We start from the raw sequence: 17,119 nt of genomic DNA, 5'->3' as shown, positions 1-17,119 counted from the left end.
GATGGATATAAGATGAAATCTCAAAATAGTTTTCATTTGCACTTCCTTTATGGCAAAGGGTATTGCACATTTCTTTGAGTGTTTCTCAGATGTTGAGTTTCCTTTTTTGGGGAATTCCGTTTAGATACATACCCCATATTTTAGTTGGATTATTTGTTTTCTTGATATCTAGTTTATTTATTTTTATTTTTTTAGTTTTTTATCTAGTGGATATTAGTGCTCTATAGGATGTGGAGTTGGTAAAAAAAATCTCTTCTTGATTCTATGGGTTGCCACTTTGAGTGACAGTGTCCTTTGCTATGCAGAAGCTTTTGAGGAATAAAGAAATATTGAGGCCCAGGCATAAACTGTGGTGCAAACTCAAAGGTATTCTAGCCCAGGAGAACTTTATTTTCCTTCTGCTGTGTCTCCCTTGGGCAACCGCAGCACTTTATTTAAAGTGGTTTTTTTTTTTTTCCATTACAAGTTACATCACGATTTTCTCATCTTTTCAGTCAATAGAGCATTTAAAAATCATCAGGGCAAAAAAAAAAAATCTAACAAAGAAATACTAGCAGTTCTGTATAACCTACAATAAAGCATATAGCAAAAATCAATCAATGTCCGAGCAATGGTCAGTACGACTTGATTATTATTTTTTAAACAATACTCAGGAAAGTTTAATGATAAATTTCCCTGGGCTAAAGCCATTGTGTTTACGTGATTGTTATAGCAGCATAGCTTGAAATGGAGGGAGAAGTGAGATCTGCAGGTAGCTTCCTTGCTTCCCTGGCTGGAGTGGTCTGAAGGGTCCCAGGGAAAGTCTACGTGGGCTGGCATAAAGCAATGAGGGAGGAGGTGAAGATCTGTGCGGTCCACTAGAGATGGGGCTAGGAGAAATGGGAGGCCTTAGCAGGTGGTCTGGTGCAGAGCTGGGGGATAAGGCTCAGGGAATGGTTTGGGAGGAGCTGAAGTGGGAAGATTTGCAGTTATGCTGCATGCTTCCCTGGCTGGGTTCAATAGCACCTGACTTCAAGCCTACCTCCACACTTGACCAACTATTCACAAAAGACTTTTACAACTGATTTATTTAAACTCAGATCAAAGTCAGATTCAATTATTTGACTTAATTTTATTATGTAATTCCTAAAGGAAATCTTTTCCTTTAGAACATACTTGACCCATTGAAGGAACTGGGTTAGTGGCTCTGCAAATGTTTAAATGCTGCATTTGTTTCTTTTTCTTTTGGCTGCTCTGCAAATCAAAAGTTAGATGAAAATCTCCATTACATTCAACTTTAATGCTTTTTTAATGAGGAACATTTCATAAGCCATGAAATGTATGTTTTAGTACATCATATCATGTGGCAAATAATGTTTGGTCTGAGACATGAGTTCAGATGAGGCAGCCTGACTCTTCCATTATAAAAGTCACCAATGTTGTTGTTGTTTTCTCCCCTCTGATAGTTTTAGCATCTATTGATATTCATTACCGCAACTGATGATTTCACTAATAGTTATAATTAGGGATACTTCTAATTTTATCCATTATTATACGATTAATCACAACCATTCTTTTTAAAGGAAACAAGGTCTTGTTGACTTTGCATTTTTAAAATGCTTTCTTTAAAACTCTTTTTGGACATACGGAAGAGGAAAATAATTGAACATGCCTTATTTCTGTTCTCTCTTAAGTTTTAGGAGCAAAACCAATGACACACCAGGGTGAGGAAATATTCCTGGAAGTCGGTTTGCAAAACCTAAGTGACATTTACAACAAAGGTCCAGGGCTTCTTGGGAAGAGGACTGATTCCATGTCTTGGTTTCAAACAGGCAAGATAAGCCCAAGAAACCTTGTGGTGCCTGTAAGCAAAGAATTTACCAAAATACTACAACGACGATGACGACTACTACTACTACTACTACTGTTATGTCAAAAGGTTCCCCTAGGGCAAGTCTGAAGGATCTGTAGATAGTACAAGGTAGAACAATTTGAGCACCAAAAATAAAGTGAGTTCATTTAAAGTGTATTAAAAGCCCATGAGCCTTTACTTGCTACAGACAACAACGGTTACCACAAATGCAATCAGTAGAGGATCATAAATCCATCAGCCAAAATAAAATCACATCATCTGTGGCCCTGAATGGAATAAGGGCACAAATGCCATATAGATTACAAAAATATACAATTGCAAGAAAAGTTGTTAATTATTTGAGATGATTATATGGCCACCATTTGAAGAATGTGCTGTAGGAAGTAGGAATGAACAAGTGAGGGGCCATGCAAATTGCCGCTTGTACAGAGGAGAGAGCTAACCTCTGACCTCCTGGGGTCTTTATCTCTGCTAGGGAAGACTGTGGTCTCTAGACATTCAGGTAGGATGTACACAAAGGGGACCAAAACAGATGATGCCACTGAAGAGTCTAAGAAGAGCAGCAGACTGTCCTAGAGCAGTGGGGTAGGTAGAGAGGATGCCCACACTGAGTCTAGAGGGTACCACGAGGCAGTGGTTGTCCACATTAAGGCAACTCAGATCTACATGGAGTCTGATGGACCCAAAGCAGCTGTGGTCAGTACTGACCCAGGACTAGGACAGCATTAAGTAGCCAGGAGGAAGGAAACAGGAGTCTCGTAGGGAAGTGATGAGATGACAGGCTGAAAGTTGGCTCAAATGTTTTCTGAATGATGTTCATTTAATTATTTATGAGATCACCACTTTTCCTAGTTGCTAGGTGTTAGTTTAGGGAGATGAAAGTCATGAGTTAAAAGGTAGGATAAAGAGGCAAACATCAATGCATGAGAAACCAAAGTTGTATTAGGTGGATGAATTACAGCGGGCTGCTGGGATATACGCACCATAGAAAAAGAACGGCTGTGACAGCTTAGATGTGTTTCTGGTGCTACGCTAAAGTTATAAGCACTAGAGATGCTATCAACACACACACACACACACACACACACACACACACACAGAGACAGATGTAACTAGGCAGATAGAAGTAAGCAGTGGAGACTCTCCCTCACATGCCAACTATTAGGAAAATGGCCTCGGAATAGACTGTCACACCTCCCAACAATCCTGCAAATCTCCTGGTCCCTGTGAATGGACTCAATGAACTCGGTTAATAGACACAGTACTATGAATGCTGTGGACTGTGTCTTTAAGCTTAGATGTATAGAGAAAGCTACAACTTGTGGTGGGGCTGAAGTGTAAAGACCTATAAGGGAGTGTCTGCAAATACTCAACAAAATGATGGCATTCTTTCCATACCCTGCTTGTGATAGTAGAGTCAGTACATGGAAATGGAAATGGAAAAACATTTAGCAGTGTATTTAAAGGCCCTTACTGTCTACTCACATTTTGATATAATACTGTATCTTTGGGAAAAAAACCTATTAAAAAAGAAATATGTAAGAATGTCTACGCCAAGTATAATAGAGCATCAAATTTAGGGGAAAATTTGACAACAATAGATAATTCTAAAGTAAGGAAATGGTTATGCTAGGTGACACCCATGTGGATGATCTATAGGAATTTGTGTAGGAATTGAAGGCTTATAAAGTTTTCAGCACTGTGGTAAATATTTATTATTTGTGATTAAGTAAGAAAGTAGAATTAGAGTGCATGATTAGAAAAAGAACACCTGAAGCAAGCAACACAGCAAATTCACCTGTAATCAATCACTATACATTATTTACCTAAGTCTTATTAAAGAACAATTTATATACAATAAAATTTGCTGGCTTGGGCATATACCCTGATAGATTTTGACAGCAGTTTATATTTGTGTGACTATATCCCAAATTAAGAGAAAAGCTGCTTCTTTCATCCCATTTATATTCCCTTTTTCCAATTTGCTGATTCTTGTTAAAAACAAAAACAAAACCAGAAACAAAAACAAAACCAAAAAATACCCCCAAACCCAAAACTTCACGACCTGCTTCCTACTGATCTGCAGCTCGGCCTTTTCTAGCATTTCATGTAAACAGAATCTTACTGTTGGTGGCATTTGTGCTACTGTTATGTTTCTGGGTGTCTCCTGTGACACTGGGTGTGTCAATAGCATGCCCCTTTGTTTTCTTAATGGCGTTCTAGTATATAGACGCAGGGCAATGTGATCCTCCATTTACTGGTTACCAAACGATTCAAGTTTCTCACTGCCATCAGTGAAACTGCACTCACTGTTATGGTGCAAGTCTGTGCATTCACACGTGTCCCTTGGGCAGACGAGTAAAGTGGAGTTATTAGGCACTGGAGGGATGGCTTGATAGAGCACTTGCGGAGGACTCTGGCTCAGTTTCCAACACCCATATGGCTGGCTGTAGGGAAATTTGAACCCTTCTTCTGGCCTCCCAGTGTCTCTGGAATACATGTGGTACACATATGCATATACAAACAAAACACTCATACACAAAATAAAAATCACGAACACTTAAATATAAAACAAAACAAAATGGAATGGGTTTCAAAGCAGATGTACCGTTTCTTAGTGTTTGTCCATTACAGTTCTTCTGTGTCCTGACAGGTGGCGTTGTCCTGTTGTGTCCTGCTGTCACCACTGCAGTGGGTTCAGAGTGGTACCTCAGTGTGGATTTAATATATGCTTGCTTAGTGACTAGCTGTGCTTGGCATCTTTCTATGCATTTATTTGCAGTACTTTTTTATCATCTGTGACAAGTCTGGTCAAACTTCTCTTACCCCACTCATATTTGTAGGACTGTCTTTTTATTCCAAAATTCTATTCTTTGTAGATCCTGAATACATAAACCATTCATTGGATATGTATTTTTAAGCATTTTCCCAACCTATGACTTTTCTTTTTCCCCTCCACCTGTATCATCTTGAAGAGTAAAGCTTATATTTTGAGTACACCTTGCTAATTTACTTGTTTATGCTTTGCATTGTTTGTATTCCATTTCAGAAATCTTTGTCTAACCCCAATTGTCGAAAGTTCTCCTTTCTATATACTGGTTTTCTGAGACAGGATATCTCTATTTGATCCTGGCTGTCCTGAAGTGCATTCTGTAGAGCAGGCTGGCCTTGAACTCACACAGATTCGTCTGCCTCTGCCTCCAGAGTGGGGGGATTAAAGGCGTATGCCACCACCACCTGGCTTAGCTCTGAAATTTAAAGCTATGACTCATTTTAAGTTTTTGTTTTGTTTTTAATATGGAAAGTGAGGTAAGAAGGTTTTGGGTTGTTTTTAGGTTTTTAAAAATCATACTGAGAAATTCTCTTCTGTTTCTGGACTTCTGAGAATTTTTTTTATCATGTATGGGTATTCAGTTTTCTCAATTTCTGATTCTTCAATGACTGAACTAATTGATCTGGCCTTTCATTGTCTTTTTCCAATTAACATGATTAACTATTTTGACTAATTTTTTAGAGTTAAGGAAACTTTACATTCTTGGTCTACACTGTGTTTGTCATTTTTTTTTAATATGGCAAGAATTATGATTTGCTAAGCAGTTACTAAGGATGTATGAAAGCTATTAATAATATAGTTTTCTTTCACTGTATTTTTCTGTCTTGGGTCTATGGAAGTATTCACCTATTCAAGTGTATCAGAACACATTCCTTCTGGTATTTTCTGTAATGATTTCTTTAGAAATGACATCATTTCTCAGCGAATTTTGATGCAATTCATCCATGAAACTTTGATTAAGGGAGAATTTTCATTTTAAATTCAATTTATTTCACAGATAAAAAGCTATTGAATTTATCTTTTGGTTTTCATGTGACAGGTAGTTTGCATTTTTCCTGTTTCTTAATTTCTTTTTAATTTTCTTCAAGCTCTTGAATCTATGGGGCTAAAGCTACATCATCATTTCCTTACTGTCCCCTTAGTGGCCACAGGAGTCCTAAGAGCACCTGTCTTGCTGTTCTCCTTGCCAGCTCTGTCTTCCCTTGGTGCCTTACCCGTTGGCTACAGGCTTAACAGTTCTACTCTGCTCATGGATTCAAAATCAGTTAATATATGTTGGGTTCTGGGTGGAAGCTGAGAAAACTCACTTCAGAGACAGGAACTTAAAATGTAAGCTTTATCTTCTGTGCACACAGGGAGTCGGCCAGTTTGGTATTTGAACCGTGTCCCCAGAAGGGAGATTGTACAACATTTTAAAATGACGGGGCCAGGTGGTTGTGGCACATGCCTTTAATCCCAGCACTTGGGAGGCAGAGGCAGGTGGATCACTGTGAGTTCGAGGCCAGCCTGGTCTACAAAGTGAGTCCAGGATAGTCAAGATGACACAAAGAAACCGTGTCTTGAAAAACCAAAAAATTTTTTTTTCAAGACAGGGTTTCTCTGTGTAATTGTAGCTGTCCTGGACTGGATTTTTTTTTTTTTTTTGAGACAGGGTTTCTCTGTGTAGTCTTGGCTGTCCTGGACTCATTTTGTAGACCAGGTTGGCCTTGAACTCACAGCGATCCACCAGCCTCTGCCTCCCGAGTGCTGGGATTAAAGGCGTGCACCACCACGCCTTTAATCCCAGCACTCGGGAGGCAGAGGCAGGCGGATCACTGTGAGTTCGAGGCCAGCCTGGTCTACAAAGGGAGTCCAGGACAGTCAAGGCTACACAGAGAAACCCTGTCTCGAAAAACCAAAAAAAAAAAAACCCAAAAAAATAAAAAATAAATATAAATATAAATAAAATAAATGACGGGAACAGGAGCTGGCTGGACTGTTGTATTGACTGATCATAATTTGACACAAGGCGTTGAGCAAGGAAGCAAGCGTGGGTGACTGGACCTTTGCAGGTCACCTGGTTTCAGGGCCCTCAATCCAGCTTTTTGCAGTCACATCCTCTCTTGGGCTTTGGCTTGGAATTTAGAATGACAGGGGAGCAAAGGAGTGGGCAGCTTTAAGTCAGGACAGGCAGCGCATTTACAACCTGTGTGCCTTAGTTTAGATAACGGACGATGGCAACTTCCCTCTTTACATCCTTTACTGGATAACAGACAAACATGAAACACCCAAAGAAGCAGGAGAGGGATTGGGTTCCGGGGTCTCGGAATATGAACTCAGTTTTGACCCTGCCAGCAAGATGGAACTTCTTCCTGAGATGGTTGGACCCAGAAAACTGTCTCCGAATAGATATTTCCTATTTTATTGTTTTTTGGTCTTTGGTTATTTCTCTCCTTCAAGTTACTTTGGGTTTCTTTGCATTATTTTAATTCAGAAAAAGTCAACAAATAAGACTGACTATCACAGTTGAGACACCATAACATCATTTTCCTTTCCAGGTGCCACCATGCAGAATCTGGGTTTGAACAGATGACCAGGGAGACCCTTGGTCCCCAGAACTACTGTCAGGAACAGGATTGATAAGGGGGGGGGGGACTTCCCAATGAGGCAGGCCTGCTGGCCCAGAGCATCAAAACAATATATTACTTCCCCACATTAGTTTTTCTAGCTCTTAAAATACTATACTTTGCTGTTCTCAGCTAGGAGGGGGAAAAAATGAATGGTAGGATATAATCTTCATTACAAACCTCCCAAGACTGCCTTGATAAAACTGTAGAGTGCCCCAGGAAAACAGCTGTGAAGTGCAACCGCCAGTGTGCTAAGCAGGAATGTGTCATGAGTGTCAACATATTGTCACCAAGAGTCCGCGGTTTACTTAAGCTGGAGGATGCTTCTTAACTGAAATGGTGTTACTGTCCTTCTCACCAAAGCAAGGTGTAATGATGTCAGCTTGTTTACTGCACTGGACTCCCAAAGAGACCCATGATCTCAGAGAGGTCATTGTTTTAGTGGGTCTAAGGCCATCTTGGTATGAATAGGAAACGATTCCCACAGTGTTTGCAAATACTGGGCCGCAGCTGGTGGCGCTATTTTGGGAAGTCCTGGGAGTTTTGGGAGGTGGGGGACTTGCTGGAGGAAGTGGACACTGATGGACATAGGCCAGTCCTCATTTCAGCCCACGTTTGCTGCTCCCTGACTGACCACTGATGTATGAACAGTCTGTAACCACAAGCTCATGCCACCAAAGGTCCCAGGTCCTTTGAATGTGAGGGCAAAGTATAAACGCAGTAGAGTTCCAGAAGACTCCATGGAAGAGGTTTGGAGATAGTGAAAAAGTTGGACAGTGAGTCTCATAAGTCAGCGGGAGCCCTAAGAGTAGGAACACAAAACAAAACAAACAAAAGACGGTTTTAATCACTTTTCCAAGTGATTTTCAAAGGTATGATTTCAACACACCATTACCAAATAGAATTTTAATTGCCTTAAAAGGATAAGGGTTTATATGTGTACATAAAGACACGAGGAAGAAGAAGAGGTGAATTAAGTATCAGCTGATACTGCGTGGCTGTAAAAGGGATGTCTAAGTAGGCGTCAAGGGCAGGAATTCAGAATTCCCCCATTTTAGCTGGCTCTACCTAGAAGTCTAGGAGGAAATCAGCCCTTTACAACAGCGGCAGCAACCACTGGCAGCGCCTGTGTAGAAATCACATTTGTCGAGTGTTTGTTCCTTGTAGTCAGACTCATGTGACAAAGCTGAGAAGCCGAAGAGAAAAACAGAGGAACCTTGTAGGAGAATCACAGAAATGGGAAGGACTTTGACATGCGCACATGTGCCGAGTGGAGTTCAGGGCCCCAGAGCCCATGTGGACACCTGGAAGCTGTGGTGGCTGGCTGTGCTTGGGGAGCTGAGGCAGGAAAACCATGACCACTGGGCTGGTGGGGTCTGTCAGCCTGGTGGTGAGCTCTGGGTTCAATGAGAGAGCCCATCTCAGTAAGGGGAGCAGACAGCTAGGGATGAAGGCACCTTCCACTAACCTCTGGCCCCCTCGTGCCGGTGTGCGCATGCGCGTGTGGACCCCCACACAGATAGGCCTATGCATAAGTGAACGCACAAACATACAGAGGAAGAGAGAGAGAGAGAGAGAGTGGGAGAGACAGAGACAGAGACACACAGAGAGAGAGATCATGAAAAATTAATTTGAAAAGCGAAAACTATATTCTTCCTATTTTATTGTACTCACAAATTCTGTTTAAAGCCACGAAAAACTGTGCAGCCTTGCAGGATCAGGTGGGGATGTGACATAGCTTAGGCACCGAACGTGGACAATAGATTAAGCGCAGCTCAAACTCTGGCCTGTGTCTGCTCCCCAGAGTGAGTACACATGAACAAACACTGCCTTGTTTTAATCCCTTGCATGCAACTGCAACCACATGCTCCTTATATTCTAAAAACTGAGCAGTCGTCTCCAGAGAAGTTGAAAGGTCAGTCTGTGCATCCTATTTTGAGCTGTTTTAAACAACTTACACTTCCTTCCTTTTCTAGATTAGCATTTCTCAGTCTTGATTTCAGCCCTGAAGAAAAAAATCTTTATTTTGGGCAAGTTCTAAAGAAAAGCTGCTCATCTATTTCTGAGTTGGTAGAGTGAAGAAAATCAACGTTTTATGGTGCTAAGAAAGTTTTAACTTCTCTGATGCCTTGAAGACACACATAATTAAAAACTCTTTTCATGGAAGTTCTAACTTCACGTGCTTATAGAGCTGGGCAGGGCAGGGGGTGGGGTGAGGAGAGTCAGGACCATGCAGAGTTGGCTGATAATGGCCTTGTTTTAGTTTTTAATTGCAGTGTAACAGGTTATCACTGTGAACAAAATTCCCAGGAAGAAATTGCACCTTCCCTGAGCCTTCTGCAAGGCCGATCATCTATCTGGTTAGAACTTCAGCGACTGCGGAGAGGTTGGGATGTTGCAGATCCAAAGCCTAATTACTGTATATCTTGAGCTATCATTAGCCCCCTAAATAATCATTCTTTGCCTCCCTCTGTGCTGGACCTAACATCCTTGACTGTATTAACTTAATGACATGCTCATTTCCAACAACAAGCAAAAGTGTAAAAAGCCCATCATTTGGCATCTGAGGCCCATAGTGGGAGTTCCTTGGCTTTACTTTACTCCTCCTACTTTATGTTTCCACCAATATATTTGACAGATGCCTTGACTTAGGTCTTCCTTTGCTCTGTTACTATAAAAGCGCCACCAAGCTGCTGACACATTAGAACATGGAATGAGAGGAAGTGTGAGTCTTTGTCCAGGACCGTGGTCATTCTCACTTTGCTCTAGAATAATCTGTCATCCCCTTTGAGGTGAGAACTGTGGTTTTGCATCAATACCAACAGAAGCAAAATAAATTCACAGCTGCAATGTTTTATGGGTGAGGAACTTTGATACCCCTAAGCTGGGACATCTGCTCAGGCCTCGTAAGATGGTGACCAGGGTGTTGGTTGAGGCCAGGTGTCCTTCAGGAGCCCCTTTTGTCAATCACTGAGGCTGCTGGAAGAGCTGAGTTGCTGGTGTTCTTGTGACTGTGGCTCTTGCCGACTGTTCCTGGAGACAGCTCCTCTGCACAGCAGAAGGTTCACAGGGGTCAGCTGAGAGCATCAGAAAACACAGATATTTACATTGTGACTCATGATAGTAACAAAAATTACAGGTATGAAGCAGCAACAAAAAATAATATTATGGTTGGGGTCACCACAACATGAGGAACCGTATAAAAGGGTCACAGTGTTAGGAAGGTTGAGAGCCACTGCTCTAGGGTAAAATGCGACAATGACATCAGTAAGTTCATCCACCATGTAAGGTAACATAATCAAGGAATGACATCCTACCCTGTTCACAGGGTCCCCCCCACATCCAAGAAGAAGAGCAAGGAGTAGGGTCATTGGGCATTATGCCACCTTACCATTCTTCCTTCTGTCAATCCTAAAACAAACTTGCTTCAGATGAAGCCAACAAAGTGACATTTGCCATTCCCTCCATCAGGGGAGTGGAGCTGGATTTAACTGGGTAGCTGAGCAGGCCACACACTCATCAGTCCTCGGACTCTCCTGTTACACTTGCTATAGTTTATACAAGTTTTGTCATCCATGGTGCTATTAAGAGGTTAAAACAAAACAAACAAAAAAGGTGAGAATTTGAAGAGGTGGGGTCTAGTTTCCACTAGATTGTAGTTGCTAGGTGATGTAGGTTGTTGGGGTTATACTTTTGAAGAGTGTTAACATCTTGGTCTCTCTTGCTTTTCTTCCTTTTACACTTTCTCAATACAATGTGTTCACTTGAAATTCTAGGGATTTACCTTATTTCACCTCATCACTGTATGATTCTGATTGATTCTGAAGGGTTTACCCCAGGGGTTTCCAAAGCACAGTCAATTTAATGCAGCAAAAATCATGTAAATTTTAAGTACCTGACTCTGGGGTGTAAAGATGAATTAAATGTTGTCTCAAAGAGTCTGATGGCCAACGACACACGTTTCCCTTAGTCTTAAAATAAATAGCGTTCTTGAGCTCATCTTCCCATCCAAAGGGGATGTTTATGGAGTTGTAGTGTTTATTTCAAAATAAGGGGCAGCTGTTGATTTATTTCCTTGTGAAATATGTTTAGTTGTAACCAATATCCAGGCAATATCTATCCTTACTAACATTTTGAAAATGAGTTTAATTTGCTTATCTTATATACAGTAGTACATGGTTGAGCATAAAAGGTTTCGGAGGCAAAAGAGCATCGAATGGGGCAAGTGACCTCGTGCTCTAGTCTGAAAGGTGATGTGTTGGCTCTACAGTACAATGATCCTGGTGGCTGGAATTTAAGAAGAGAAGACTAGGTCATGGGCGCTGTGGCTACTTGAAAGGATTAGTGCTGTTTTCTCAGGATGCACTTAAGTTATCTCAGCAATGGGCTTGAGAGAAAAGGCAAATCGGACTAGTTTGCTGGTCTGCCGCTTTCTAGACAGCCTGCCTGGCTTCACTCTAACTCACATTTTCTCCTGCTTCTGCCTTCTGAATGCTGGGCTTTCAAGCCTCTGATGTCACACTCAGCTATTGTTTGTTTTTTGTTTCCTTTTTCTTTTTGGTTTTGTTTTGTTTTAAAAATTCTTTTTAAATAGATCATAGTTGTGACTTTTTGGTGGTGGGGAAGGGGTGAAGGTCACCTAATCTAAGTAAGGGCCCATTGTCTGCTTTAGGAAATGACAACAACTTGTCGTTTGGTTCCAAAGAGACATTTTAGAATCGAATGTACAGTTAGAGTAGGCCAAAACTTACCAACTCAGCCCTAAATTTCTGCAGCCTAACATAATAAAAAAGGTGGCAGGGTAGAGGGCCAGACTGGGGTCTGAAAGTATGAGGTAGATAGATGGCCTCCAATGTGTGTACCCACAAATTCCAGCGCCTCAGAGTCCCCCACTAGGTCTTTTGTGTCTACTATAAGAGAGGGATGTTGTCCACAGGGTCACTCCTGGAGTCAGTTTGCCACACACTGCATTGTCTAGGACTCACTCATGTTGTTTACCTCCACAGGGTAGCCGGGCAAGCTATTTCAACCAGGATGAATTGGAAATGAGTTTGGTGATCTCTGTTAGGTTGTCTGGCTATGGCAGAAACAGGCGGAGGGAGAATCTTAGGCAATCTGGCAGCTACATGGAAAAATATTACTAGGTGTAGACTGAAAACACTAATGGGGTTAAGTGGCCACCAAGAGGGGGCAGGTGAGCGCAGAGGAGACAGTCTGCATTCCTGCTTCAAAGGCAAGTCAGCCATGTGCCAGCTATGTGGCCGCACAGCCATCCATTATCAACCCTTATCTGATGCTAGAACTCTCTGCTCAGTGGACTTCCTGGCATTCATACAGAGAACCACGGGTCCGGCATTCTTTGGACAAAAGCCGACTTGGCTCTGGTTTAAGAGCAAAGTAAAAGATATCAACTTAGTATTTTGAAATGAAACTGATAAAATGAAAACATAGAGGAACTTGGAGTTCTGAAGAACTGTTGAACATTACTGAACGCCTGAGAGCACAGAATCACGTTTCATAAGAGAATGGCAAAGCCAAAGAGACCTACCAGGAGGTAAAGCAGTCAGGCTTGGCGGTTCACGCAGCTGTAATCCCAGTGCCTGGCCAGCTGAAGCAGGAGGGCCGCCACAAATGTGAAGCTAATCTGGGCCACATGGTGAATCCAGGCCGATCCTATGGTTACAGAGCCAGTCTTCCCCCTCCCCCCCAACCCCCCCCCCCATCTCTCTGTCTTTCTCTCTCTGTCTCTATCTCCCTCCCTGCCTCCTTCCTCCCCACTCAGTCACTCTGCCAAAACAACATCAACAACAACAACAACAACAACAACAAAAATTCACCCAGAGTTGAACTGAATTACTGTTTTTTTTTTCAGTCTAGGTGTCTATAACATGGCTTGTTACTTCCCGTTTTCTATTTTGAAGGAATCCAGCAGCTGGAAAAAAATACCACAGAAGATAAAGGACAGTTTGCCCATTTGTGTTTACACATGTGCAGCATCCTCCGCTGTACTGGTGCCTCCCAACCCCCCTCTTTAAGAAGCTGTACCTTCGCTCCATTACCCTGACCAAAGCACTCATTCCATTTCCATTTCTAGACAGACCATAGCATAATGAACAGCGTGTAGGATGGGTTCGTTCACTGCCTCCGTCAGCACATGTGTGGACCAGATGAGTGAAACTTTCTTGCATCATTCTTGCAGAAGAGCAGCAAACCAATAGACAGAATGAGAATTATTGATGCTCAGTACGCACCAGATGCACACGATCATGTTTCATACAACTTCGCAAAACCACTACTATAGCATTTAAACTCTAAGACATGAGTACCACAAAAACAAATAAATATTCTTTTTCCAGGATGACTTAATCGGCCTGATGAAGTCATGAGTTTTAAATCTAGGGTTCTTATTCCCAGACCTCTGTTTTTCATAAAGTCCAATGACTATGAAATGATTTTGTTTTATAAACTAATTTCCTCTTATTTTTTAATTTCATAGTTTTCCTAGACAAATTCACATTTTATGATGTCGTTTTTCCGAAAAGTCAATATTCTAAGAATAAATGCAGTAGCTCAATTTTATCAGTTAGGATGTTTTTATATGCAAAAAACAAAACAAAACAAAACAAAACAAAAACCCCAAAGACAAATGGCATAAACAGCAAGCAGACGAAGTTCCAAAGCCCAATGATGTCACCATGACTCATTTTTCTGCTCTCAACCACAGTAATTCCAATTGCCCTCTTACAGTGGTACCAGACAGCTTTCTCCTTGCAGGTGTCTTAGGCAGGTTGCAATATTCAGGGGCAGGAAGTGAAACTGCTAGACTAGTATCTTGTTTTAGGAGTGGGGAAAAGCTTTCCCAGAGCCTCAACAGACTGCCTTTGACATGTCAAAATGCTAACACCTACCCATTCTTTAAACTACCTGCTTTCAGAGGGAAGGAGGGCTGCTCTGCTTGTTACAAGCTATATGTGGCTACCTAGAATATTACCATGTGAACAAAATTAGCATAAAGGATCAAGACAAAGCACATTGACTTATGACAATATTTTGAAATCACAAAGATTTCAAATTAATTGATTAGAAATTGTATGGAAAAACATCAAACTGGGACTTGCCCTCGTATTGTGTTGGGGACTCGAGAACTGCAACCCATAGGAGCCATTTAGCTCAATACTTTGTCTTCCATGTGCAATGGCTTTTCTAACTGCTCACACTCCTGAGGAGGGGAGGTGCTGCTTATAATCTGTTTCCTTTGGGACATTTTTTCCCCCTTAAGACGTTATTTCTTACGTTAAATAAGTTGTTGTGATTGAATAAGCAGATTGTTTGCTTAGCCACAGCTGGGCTGTGTAGAAAGGAAAAATGCATCTGAGAGTCAGGTATGATATTTCAGGTTGGCCAGTGACTGGTATCCTTGTTGATTTTTGTCAACTTGAGAGAAGGGAACTTCAACTGAGAAAATTCCTTCATAAAATGGTCCTGTAGGACAAATCCATGGGGCATTTTCTTGATTAATAATTAATAAATATGGGTGGGCCCAGGTCACTGAGAGTGATGCCAATACTAGAAAGGTGGTGCTGGGTTGTGTAAGAAAGCAGGGCGAGCAAGCCATGAAGAGCAGGACAGAAAGCAGCATTCTTCCGTGGCTTTTTCATCAGTCTCTGACTCCAGGTTCCTACTTTGGGTTCCAGCGCTGACGTCCCTGGTGCAGACTATAACTGTGAGCTGAAAGAAACCCTTCCCTCCTCAAGACACTTTTGGTCATGGTATTTTATCACAGCAATAGTAACCATAACTAAGACAGCTGGTCGGAGGTTTGTGATTTAAATGCAAAATATGACATTTATCAGCTGTATAGTGAAAACACTTCATTCTCCCTGCTACCTTCTCAAACCTTAATTTTCTTAACTGTAAAGTGAGTCCTACAGTGCTATCCACTTAGTGAAATCGACTCAGTATACGTATAGTCTTATCATTTAATGTCATTAAAATTAAAGCTGACCCAAGAAAATTAGTTGGATACTTTGCAACTCAGGAAAAGTGGTAAAGCCACTTTTACTCCTAAAGTTTATTATGACAATAATTAAATGAGGCTCAAAATACAGAAATACAGCCCCCTCCCCCCCGCCCCTGTCTTCATTTGTCCATTACCTGCTACTATGCTCTGAATTTTTTGTTTCCATTCATGTTAAAGCAAACCCTGTAGACTATCACTGAGAGGTGTGGCCTCTGGGAGTTGACTCAGTCTCTCTCTTATTACACATGTGACAATGCCTTGTCTCTCCAGAGGATGCAGTAACAAGCAGAATTTTTGAGAGCAGAGTACCGCTCTCAGAAGATACCAGTTCCGACGCCTTGTGCTTGGGTTTCGCTGCCTGAGATGCTCCTTCATTAGTTCTTCATGAAGCTCTCCGTGGAGACTCCATGTTTCTGTGTGGGCATGTCTGCAGCTGCCGGAGCTCCACCACTGTGCATATTTCTGGACCATAATCTTTTCAAGGACAGAGGCAAATCTTACTCACTACCTCTTTCTGTCTTGTAGAATTCCTGGCACAAAACTTGATGCTCAGCATATATTTATAACAGAATTAACTTTTCTCCCCTGCTTTCTGTAAAACACAGTACACCATAAGGGTTCAATATGTATATCTATTGCTATCTTCATTATTTGAAAAACATAATTGTGTAGATAGTGGGATGGAAAAATGTAGGGAATGCAAACATTTGAAATGTCTGTAACGCCTATTTCATTTCTTTCCTAAACAGAATATCAACCGCCTTCATCTCTTCTCCAGCCAGTCTGTTCCAGTTCACTTTCTAACTGCTGTGATAAACACCATCATCAAAGTCTGGGTGGGAAAGGGTTCATTTGGTTTACGTGTCCTGATCACAGTCCATCACTGAGGGAAGTCAGAGCAGCAACTCAAGCAGGAGGTGGAGGCAGAAACCATCGAGAAAGGCTGCTTACAGGCTTGCTCTAGATTGCTTAGTTTACTTTCTTCCACACCCAGGGCAACCTGCCTAAGCATGGCACCACCCACAGTGGGTTGATGCCCAATCTGATGGAGACAGTGGCAGTTCCTCATGTCAGGGTCTATCGTCCCAGATGACTCCCGCTTGTGCCAAGTTGACAAAAGAACAAAACAAACAAACAAGCCAGCATAGAGTTTTAATTTACGAAAGCCAGCCGGCCACTGAAAAGACTCCATGTCTTTTGGACTAGTTCCCTGTTTTTCTTTGCTCTGGCTGAGGCCACGTTTTCAATTCATCATATGTACAACAGGTAGAAGAACGGATGAGATGTGGCTGTGTCTCGAAAAGCCATGGTCCTATGGGAAAGTGAACACAGCGGTAAAGCCATGGTCCTATGGGAAAGTGAACACAGCGGTGAAGCCATGGCCCAATGGGAAAGTGAACACAGCGGTAAAGCCATGGCCCAATGGGAAAGTGAACACAGCGGTAAAGCCATGGCCCAATGGGAAAGTGAACACAGCGGTAAAGCCATGGCCCAATGGGAAAGTGAACACAGCGGTAAAGCCATGGCCCAATGGGAAAGTGAACACAGCGGTAAAGCCATGGCCCAATGGGAAAGTGAACACAGCGGTAAAGCCATAGCCCAATGGGAAAGTGAACACAGCGGTAAAGCCATGGCCCAATGGGAAAGTGAACACAGCGGTAAAGCCATGGCCCGATGGGAAAGTGAACACAGCGGTAAAGCCATGGCCCGATGGGAAAGTGAACACAGCGGTAAAGCCAGACCTCTGAGAGCTGCAGACACACTCGCTGTTTATTCACTGAGCTTATTTGGGCAACGCGAATTTTAAG

General features: G+C 42.0%; 1 long non-coding RNA gene across 1 annotated transcript in view; it reads left to right on the top strand.

The window, feature by feature from the left end:
* LOC311583326 overlaps positions 1-16,323 on the top strand; it is a 90,189-nt gene extending 73,866 nt beyond the window's left edge. Inside the window, exon 4 of the long non-coding RNA XR_014774454.1 lies at positions 16,061-16,323. This is a non-coding gene — a long non-coding RNA (uncharacterized lncRNA). The remainder of the gene's footprint in view (positions 1-16,060) is intronic.
* Positions 16,324-17,119: the final 796 nt, after the last annotated feature.

The sequence above is a fragment of the Acomys minous genome, assembly GCF_964271855.1.
Source record: "Acomys minous genome assembly, chromosome: 1".
In the NCBI taxonomy this organism is placed as follows: Eukaryota; Metazoa; Chordata; class Mammalia; order Rodentia; family Muridae; genus Acomys; species Acomys minous.
This window is presented reverse-complemented; position numbering and strand designations above follow the sequence as displayed.